This window comes from Amblyomma maculatum, chromosome 1 (assembly GCF_055883805.1).
Source record: "Amblyomma maculatum isolate TAMU_Amacu chromosome 1, ASM5588380v1, whole genome shotgun sequence".
NCBI lineage: Eukaryota > Metazoa > Arthropoda > Arachnida > Ixodida > Ixodidae > Amblyomma > Amblyomma maculatum.
Window position 1 is genome coordinate 70,772,676 of NC_139344.1, and position 9,008 is coordinate 70,781,683.

The window sequence follows — 9,008 nt, forward strand, 5'->3', positions numbered from 1 at the left end:
TAATCTATGCTACGCCTAGACTACCCCACTACAGGAAAGCATGCCTACTTGTTGTATCCCGCACAAATTTCGGTTTCGCTTTTCATACACCAGTGCTATCTTCATCAGCACTTTTCTCACTCTCTTCTCTCGAGCGCTCACACTCTCCGCCGCAAATAAAGTTAATAAACTGTAAACAGTCTACCTTGAGCTCCGTTTACGCCTGTTCGTTCCCTCCGTCCGGATACCGGACACCACAAAATGGCGTCGAGGACTCGAGTAGTTTTCCGTTGCGAGAACAGTACTATATCGGGATTATGTCGAGCGGATCCTTCCCACCGCCCCAACCGTTCCTATACGCCAGGTGAACCTGCAGTACCTTGGCAATACTAGAAGCTGCTCTTCCTGAACTTCCTGAAAGCGGTTGGAGGCGACGAGCTATAGCTCAAGCGTCGCAAGGCAATACTTCTGAACTCCCTCGGAAGTCAAGGGCCAACGTGTGTACCACAGCCTCGACTTAACAAGGAGCACCGCAGATCCTTGGGAAAGTGTCACGTCAAGTGCTGATGAAGACTCCTTCCATGCTGCTGCCGCAACGCTGGATGCTCACTTCGCAACAGTGAGCATGCTGTGCTGATTCACGAGAGGGTCGAAGCTAAGCAGTCATACACCCAACAGTATACGGATAGGTTTGGTTTGGTTTGTGGGTTTTAACGTCCCAAAGCGACTCAGGCTATGGAGACGCCGTAGTGGAGGACTCCGGAAATTTCGACCACCTGAACTTTTCGAAACGGTCACCTCGTTCGGATAAAAATTACCAGAGCTCGAGGCAAGGCATCGTTTTCATACATGGACCCACTTAAAGTAGTCAGAAATAGAGGCCGCAATTCCTTTCTCCTAAGTGACGGTAGCATACAGAATGTATCTAAATTAGCTCGCGTACCAGAAAACAGGTCTGACTTTACACCGCCAGGGGCACTTCCTCCAAACAATGAGCCAACTGCTCCTGGAGATCGCGCAGAACCAGCACCAGCTGAAACAACGACATCTGAACAACATTCTACTTCTCCAGGGATTGGAGCAAGTTCAACTCCTCTGCAAAGCAACGCCACAGGTCAAGCACTGCGTCGTCAAAGTGCTAGAGAGAGTCGCCCACTTGACAGACTTTAATATTGACTTCACTGTTTCGGTTCTCATGCGTACTTTCGTTTTACGCGTGTTTCTTTTTTTTTTTTTTTTAAGCTGGAGGTGATGTTGTATCCCGCACAAGTTTCGGTTTCGCTTTCCATACACCAGTGCTATCATCATCAGCACTTTTCTATCTCTCTTCTCTCGAGCCCGCACGCTCACACTCTTTGCCACAAATAAACAGTCTACCCTTAGCTTCCGTCTGCGCCTGTTCGTTCCCTCTGTCCGGATACCGGACACCACACTACTGTTCGACGTTTTAATCACAGAAATACACAAGGAACACCACAAAGCTTGCCACGGAAAGCTTGAAAGTACGCGCTATTTCTTGTAAGCCACTTATAAATGCCCCCATTGAAGCAGTAATGACGTAGAAAGCACGAAATGTATACTTGGAATCCTCGCCTGTTATCGGTGCCTTGGAGAAGCATTTGTTTTAAATTTAATTTACTTTATAATAGAATCAAGCGTTCCTGGCGTTCGCGGGTGCAAGAAATGAGGACGCTTAGACATTACAAGCACTTACGGGCGCGGACAAGACCACATGCGAGGGAGACTATGAACGTGCGCTCGAACGCAAGGAAGGCATCATAAAAAAAGAAAAAAAAAAGGCACTGCGCATTCCAAAAGGATAAAAAAAGCTGCAACGTTTGCAAAGATCGATACGCTCCTTGATCATCTCGTGACAATATTGCGCACTTATAAGAGCCGGGGCACAATTATCTCTCGTGCGGAGTCTTTTATCAAATTCTCTGCTTCACAGCGTACGAAATTCCTGCCAGTTTTTATCTGCGCTGAAGTTGTTCGTACCGCACTAGTTTTAAAGAGGATATTACATGAGCATATGCCTTTTGCAGAAGCTTATACGAAATAATTGCTAGATGAAACGAGTAACAGTGCATATGCATGCATCAGCGCAAACGGCTTCAACGCGCGATGTTGTCGCTCACACAAAAGGCGTGGATTGGAATCCCATTCAGACCTATAACTTTCGCTTGCGTATTAATTTGCCAAGTTTTACCGTGGCTTGGACGGACGAAAAAAAAAAAAAACCCTGCATAGCAAGAGAGGTGAAAACGTGCCCGTTAAGTGCACTCGTAGCAAGAACATCGTTCAGGAGCCTAGTGTCGACGATTTGAGCACAAAATGTGTTTAGCGTCCCCGTTTGAAAAAATAAATCTAGAAGCAAGCTAAAAAATGAGCTTTAACAAACAATCGACTCTCAGTTCCATTTCTTCGCCGCAAAACGTTCCACGATTCAGCGCGAAATTGACGCGGAATCAGGAGTTGCCTATCATATTCTAGCTCTTCACATATATGTTATCACCACAAGGGCAGGAAGTGATGGGGCATATCCGATTACCTTGTTGGCAACAAAAGCAGTCGCGAAACTACGTCAGCGGCTGCCTTCGCATATCTGACTGCTTTTGATGCTTATCGTTCTTATCCCTGTGTTTACGTTCATTTTGCGCCTGACTGTGCGCCTCACACGGAGAACAACGTGGATAACCTCGAGCGCGAGGGTGACAGCTTGGTGAGAACATTTCACTTAACGACCTCTGTGACAATGCATGGGCCACGAGCATGTCTTGCAGTAGCTGCTAATAACAAACTAACTGAAAGTGTTTCGGGAGCTGGACAACTATTACCCAAGGTGGCAAAGGAAAAAAGCAATTAAACGAAGACATTTGTTATGATTCATAGCGCTCACTTTCATTTTTGCACATCTTGTTTGTTTGTTTTTTTACACCTCACTAACGCAGGAAACACATTTGCCCTTAGATAATCTATTCCCCCCCCCCCCCCTTTTTCTTTTTCCAAGCGCATCAGAAGAGGCACTAACGCAGTAATATTTCTCGTTAGAAATACAGAGGACTTCAAGAAATTTTATAGAATAAAATTCAGTTGCAGTCCGGCGTCCGTGCTGCCTACTCGCTCCTCGTTTGTGTTTCTTTTTTTTTCTGTGCATTGCAAGGATGTCTAATAATGCAAATCCTGCAGATTGGCAGACCAACCACAACTCGTCTTGGGCTGTGTACTTACACCGGGAGCTGAGAGATTTAAGCAGAGCCCGACATTTTCGCCCTGCGTCAACTTTTGAGTGAACTAAAACGCACCTTATTCTTTCACAGCGGCATAGAATTGTTACGTTGGTTTCAATCGCTTAAAACCGCACGTAGAAGAAAACAAAAACATACTTGGAATCAATATGTTTTGAGCGTTTCGAGGACTTATGGAAAGCCACTTAACATTCATTATGGCTGTCCGAGAGATGATCATGCAGCCAAGGCCCTAGCAAGCGCAACACTGCGCTTCTCTAAGGCCTCAAAATGACTGACCCGCTATTAGATAAATTATGCTCACTAGGACAATAATATTGCTGTCAGGAACGACTGAAATAAAGCATCAGTATGCTTTCTGAAACTGCTCAAAATCTTGTCTGTAACTCTTCGAATTCAGCCCAGTAAGATTAGAGCAAGCTAACCCGCCCTGTGATCTGGTCGCCATAATGCTGAACTTTCTGGGCACTCATTTTGGCGAAGACTGAAGCGCAAAAAATAGAAGGACATGACATAAACACATATCCTTGTCTTTTATTGCGAAAGCAATAATACTCTAGGTTTCGAGCCTTCAGCGTGGCGTGGCCGCATCCATGTGACGCTGTGACGTCACACCCCACGCGACAGCAGGGTGAGAGCTGAGGCCCTAGCTGGGCTACCAACTCAAGCGGTCAGCGTAGCGCGGCCGCACCCACGTGACGCTGTGACGTCCCACCCCACGTGACAACTAGGGTGCGAGCTGGGCTACCAACTCTAACGGTCGGCGTAGCGCGGTCGCAGCCACGGCGCATCGCGTGACGTCACACCCCACGTGACACAAAAGCGGCTGGCGGGGCGCGCTAGAGGCGCAGCTGGGGCTCACATGATACGTGACGTCTGGCACGTTCATACGGCTTGGTTAAAGCGGAGCTTTATACGTGGCTGGCAGGAGCTGCCAACTTGGGTCTCTCGTTTCACATCGGATGGTTATGTCAGAATCAGCCTGCTAGGACCCTGACATTCACGTTACCCCTATAGGCCACCAAGGCACGTTCATATCGGTTGGTTAAAGCGGGGCTTTATATGTGGGCTGAGGAAGAAGAAAAAGATAAGAAGAACGCTCGGTCACCCACCGCTAATGCTTTCGCTCAATATTTGGTTCAGCAGCGTTGAACCCTTGTAATTTTTTTGCGCTTCAGGCTTCGCCAAAATGAGCAGTCTATAGCAACTAGCTCAAAAAACAGCCTTGCTGAGCTTCATTTCTGAGCGCGGCCGTTTCACTTATTATGTCTTCTAGCTGCAGTGGTACTAAACTTTCATTACGAGACCTAGGAAAAGTTTGAAACTTCTCAGCATAGAACAATCACTTACGGCAATCTTGGAATGAAATAAGGGTTGCCTCAAAATAACTTGCACTGATCGCATATATAGCGGCAATTCCATTTTTCTCAGCAGGCGATGCAAGGGTGAAAGTAAAAAACTTCGCAATAATATGAGTTGCGGTTGCGCAAAGGCAACAGATATGCAAGAATGCAGTCGCTCGGTATATATATCTTTTTCGTAGTTCGTGTTCTTTTAGTTCCTAAAAGAAAGACACATAAGAGTCACAATCATATAAAAAAACGATCAGCTGATTCTGTAGCCCTTCTACAACGTAATGAAGGGAAATTGGCCCTAACCTGAATGTTAACATTTCGCATAATTTATTTGAATTACCTGATCAAGTTGACTATAAAAATACTCCCAGGAGTTGTTGTGGACCGCTTTCTTAAGTCCTTGGCTAAAGATACGTGAAACATCCTGTATATGAACTCATTCTTCATTTCCATGGAATTGCAAAGTGACAGCCAACGTGCAGTTTGAAAGCAAGCTTAGTTTACGGCAATGTCTTGTAGCCTACACAGAATGCAAAAAACTGCGTAAAGGTGTCGTTATTTATAATGTTCAACGTTGGACCGAAAAAACACACGCGCTACGAAATGCAGTCTTCCCTACAACTTGAGTCTTGTACCTTCACCTTCATCCTATGTTTGAAGTGTCACAGAGCTTTAAAAAATGAGCTTGTACCGCCCTCTTGGAAAGTGGAGATCGCGCGTCACCCGGCGAAGAAAATAAAGACGGTGCCTGGTCGTGGCTCGCGCAGCCTCTACAGGCAATCTTGTTCTGGTGCCAATCAACGGCAGTCTTCTTCCTTCGCTCCTGAGGCATTAGGCCTTCTTCATCTGGTGACCCAGGACGAGAAATGACCGATCCCGCAGCATCTACGGAACAGAACTCACGTCCGCAGGACGTCTCGTCACTGCAGAGTCCTCTCCCACCTTTCTGGCCCCAGAAACCGCAAGTTCGGTTCCACCAGATTGAGGCGCAATTTTGCCTCCTATGTCGCATCAAGTCTTCCTCCCAACGTTGCCGGTGAGCTCTCCGACGTTCTCCCCGCCCCCATGGGTGATACACCACATCAGCACCTGAGATACCAAGGTGCTGGAGAGATGTATGCCGTCGGAGCGCTCCCACCTACAGCAGCTCCTTACTGAGGAAGGCCTTGGCGATCACCGCCATTCTCAGCTTCTGCACCGGATGCACCAGCATCTTGGTGAGAGCGATACCTCCAACCACTCAGCGTTGCTTCGACAGCTTTTCCTCCAACGCCTTCCCCAGCCCATCCGCCTGGCCCTTGAGGCGGCCGGTGACGTCACCCTCGACCGCGTGGCTGAGCTCGTCTAAAACATTAATGAGGCGACTTCCCCATCCGTCACTGCTGTCGTGCCGCCTACAGACCCGGCGATTTCGTGCCTGGAGGGTCGTCTCGATGAGCCTGCCGCCTCAGTCGCCGCACTCCGCAGCCTACCCCAAGAGACCCGGCCGCCTCGTCTCGATCATCGCGCTCTTTCGCGCGCACGTCAAGCTCGGAGTCCCAGTGGCTCTCTGCTGGTACCACCGGCGTCTTCGACACCGGGCCACAAAGTGTACACCGCCCTGTTCGTGGTCGGCAAAATGCCCGCCGGGATAGCTAACGGCGGCGTGTGGTCCCGCCAGTCGTCCGAGCCGCCTATTTATGGCAACTGACACAATCTCCGGCACCCGGTTCCTTATAGACTGTCACAAACACCCGCCTTTACGGTCAACAGAGGTGCGGGATCCCCTTTACTGTTACTCGTCGTCCCTCTAGGGGTTTGAGAACACAGTAAAATGTTTGGCTGGTCAACCCGCGAAGTACGTGTGTCGGTGTGTGATTGAAGAAGTAGTTCACAAAAGTCACTTTTTTTTACAAACAATGGGTTATTTATAGCTAGTAGTCCAAATTACACTGCATAATAACAGAACAAAAAAATTCCACGACACGATAATGATAAGAAACAACTTTGGTAATGACAAGGAGGAAAACACAATGAACAAATACAGTGGTAAAAGGAGATTATAAAGATAGCAAAGCAAGTCTTCCAGATATAATAAGTAGGGGGCAATAATTACACAGAAAACTCAGCGTAAAATACTAAGCCAGATCAAAGGTTTAAACAAAGGCGAAAACAATGTTCAATTAACCGACAGTCTGTGGCAAAAAAAAGAATTCTCGCGGCTTTCTTGTTAGGTGAAGCGTCGAAGTCGCAGAGTTGATCGGTAGCGGCGGCCGTACAGATGACGAGAACAATGAGTTTATCGCAGGCTCGGTGAAAAACAAGACACTTTCCCAGCGCGAGCGGCCGCGAGAAAGGCCCGGAAGACTGAATCTTCCCAGAGCGTACTGTCGCGGGCGTGCTGCGGGCTGCCTTTTCATACTCTCGGCTGTTAGCGCTTCGGGTGGCGTGGCCGCGTCGCTGATGATGCGATGCTCGCCGACAGGAGTACGTCAGACCTTGGAGCTCGTACCGAAGGAATCGTCAAAGTAAGCTAGCAAAGACAAAAGAAGGTTCTCCTGATCAGATGAAAAGCCCGGGTTTATTTTAACCTCCTGAAGGGCTTGGCAGAGGTAGATTGTTGTTGTTGTTCTTCTCCTCTAATGTGATGACACATACCCACACAGGGGGATCGGCCAAGAATTGGGGTGCAGTGATATTAGATTTTGAGATGTGTAGGTAGGAAACTCTCGTTAGTTTCGGCTTCAACTACTTCAGTGCACCAGTCGACTGAAAAGAGAAAACTAATGTTTATGAAGGAACGATTCCCTATGCATGCATGCGGTGCAGTAAGATGAGGCAGTGGCCCAGTTGTTTAAGGCACCAGCATTACGAAGTAGTCCTTTTTCACCGGTGCTAGGTTGAATCGTTCATGACGATGACGTTGTTTTTTGTTTTTTTTTACAGCGCTTCAATGGGCTTTCCTCGGGCTGCAATGAACGGAATTGACGGTAGCTTCTTAAATATGGGACAATGACTTCTGTAGAAGTTTCCCATCCTTGGCCTGGCATGCTGCAGCGTCGTCGTGAAGCTTTGTCTCCACGGCACACAAATCAGGCAAACCATCCACATGGTGGAGAAAGATGACAGCCATTCTATTGGCATGGTGCTATGCGAATTTGATGATGATGCGACTTAGCATATCATCATCAATTTCATCAGGAAAAAACGTTTTTTTTTCTTTATTGCCTAATTTATTATCAGATTTTACACATAAAGAACAGTACTCCACACAGAGGGAGAGAGAGAATATTACGCGACAAATACAATACACAATATCTTGTGTATTTGTCGCGAAAACACTTGAACAACCACCATGTAGTTGGATAAAATCGCGTGCCAGCATCGAGGCGGCTCGTGATGCACGGGCATCGGCGCGTTGCCGTTCGGCAGGTGCGGGCGCGTGGCAGGTGCTCGGCTCTCGGAGCGGTCCTCCCGGTGCGCCGCAACTGCAGCAGCGGACGCAGCGACTGCAGCAGCAGCAGCAGCAGCCATGCAGCCGGGGCGCGGCAGACGATGGACCATCAAACTGCCTTCGCCCGACTTCGTGCTGCCCTTCGCCGCCGGGGGACGCCATAGCAGAGGCCCCAGGGCAGGAAGCGGTGGCGAGCTGCTCCCGTGGACGGCGCTGCACGGCTACGCGCAGCTCATGTACCGGGACAGGCGCGCACGCTCCGCAGGGCCATCGCAGCAGCAGCAACAGCAGCAACAACAGCAGCAGCAACAGCAGCAGCCACAGCGGCATCCACAGCAGCAACCACAGCAGCAACCACGACAGCAGCCACGACAGCATCGCCACAAGCAGCGCATGGCGCCAGGCGCAAGCTCTCCAGCCGCCGCCGCCGCACTCACGGACGTGGTTAGCCCAGGTACTTACTACGCGGCCGCCGCGTCGCCAGCGGCAGCGACTGCGGCTAATGCGGTATATTGGCAGCAACAACAGCTGCAGCAACAGCAACCGCAGCACGAGGGCGCCTACATCCCGTACAGCGGCATCACTGCCGATGGATTCGTATTCCAGCAGCCTATGAACTCGTTCGTGCCCTGGAGGGACATGCGAACCAGCAATGGCTGCTTCCCGATGCAGCAGCCCAGGTGCGTTGACGGGGATGGCTTCTACACAGCCTGCGACGACACTGGCTTCGTGACGCATCAAGGACCGTATTCGTTTCACCCGTACCAGCACCACGAGCAGCAGCAGCAGGAACATGAGTGGGCGCAAGACAGCTACCTGCCCTACTATTACAACGCTGTCGATGGAAGTGGTCAGAGTGACGGTGACGCTCCGACGAACGGCGACGGTGCAGTGGGGGGCATCCCGGATAACTTCGACATACTGCGGAAGGAGCAGGAAGAAGTGGTTGCTATGCTGGCCGAGGTAGACAAGAGACATGAGCAGTACCTCGCC